Source organism: Chinchilla lanigera, unplaced genomic scaffold (assembly GCF_000276665.1).
Source record: "Chinchilla lanigera isolate Chin_1 unplaced genomic scaffold, ChiLan1.0 scaffold00055, whole genome shotgun sequence".
Lineage (NCBI taxonomy): Eukaryota > Metazoa > Chordata > Mammalia > Rodentia > Chinchillidae > Chinchilla > Chinchilla lanigera.
The window spans coordinates 80,248-81,493 of record NW_004955456.1 but is presented as its reverse complement, the minus strand read 5'-3'; positions in this window follow the sequence as shown (position 1 = coordinate 81,493).

The window sequence follows — 1,246 nt, the reverse complement described above, 5'->3', positions numbered from 1 at the left end:
AATGGTCTGGCTGGATGGTCAGGGACATGGAAAGAACATAACTGGAAAATTGGTGACAAAGATATTTGGGGAAGAGGTATGTGGGTTGACCTCTCCATGTGGGCAGAGGATGTAAAAATATTTGTAAAAGAATTTGTAAAAATATTTGTTTCCCACCAAAAGGTGACATCGGCAGAAGGAGACTTTAATAATTGAGTAGATAAGATGACCCGGTCTGTGGATAGTGGCCAATTGCCCGATGGGCTCAGGAACAGAGTGGCCATGGTGGCAGGGATGGAGGTTATGCATGGGCTCAGCAACATGGACTCCCACTCACCAAGGCTGATCTGGCTACAACCACTGCTGAATGCCCAACACGCCAGCAGCAGAGGCCAACACTGAGTCCCCAGTATGGCACCATTCCCTGTGGTGATCAACCTGTGACCTGGTGGCAGGTTGATTATATTGGACCACTTCCATCATGGAAAGGACTGCATTTTGTCCTCTCTGGCATAGACACATATTCTGGATATGGATTTGCCTTTCCTGCATGTAATGCTTCTGCCAAAACTACCATCTGTGGACTTAGAGAATGCCTTCTCCACCGTCATGGAATTCCACATAGCATTGCCTCTGGCCAAGGAACACATTTTGCAGCCAAAGAAGTAAAGCAATGGGCTCATGCTCATGGTATTCACTGGTCTTATCATGTTCCTTACCACCCAGAAGCAGCTGGATTGATAGAACGGTGGAATGGTCTTTTGAATACACAGTTAAGGTGCCAGCTAGGTGGCAGTAGCTTGCAGGGCTGGGGTAAAGGCTGTGCATGCTTTGAATCAGCGCCCACTATATGGCACTGTGTCTCCCACAGCCAGGATTCATGGGTCCAGGAATCAAGGGGTGGAAGTAGGGATGGTACCACTCACCATTACTCCTAGTGACCCATTAGCAAAATTTCTGCTCCCTGTCCCCACAACCTTATGTTCTGCTGGCTTAGACATCTTAGTTCCAGAGGGGGGAAGGCTTGCACCAGGAAGCACAACAATGATACCACTGAACTGGAAGCTAAGATTTTCCCCGGGTCATTTTGGTCTCCTCATACCTCTGAGGAAACAAGCTGAAAAGGGAGTCACAGTGTTGTCAGGGGTAATTGACCCAGATTATCAAGGGGAAATTGGACTACTACTCCACAATAGAGGAAAGAAAGAATATATGTGGATTGGAGGAGATCCTTTAGGGCGCCTCTTAGTATTACCATGCCCTGTTA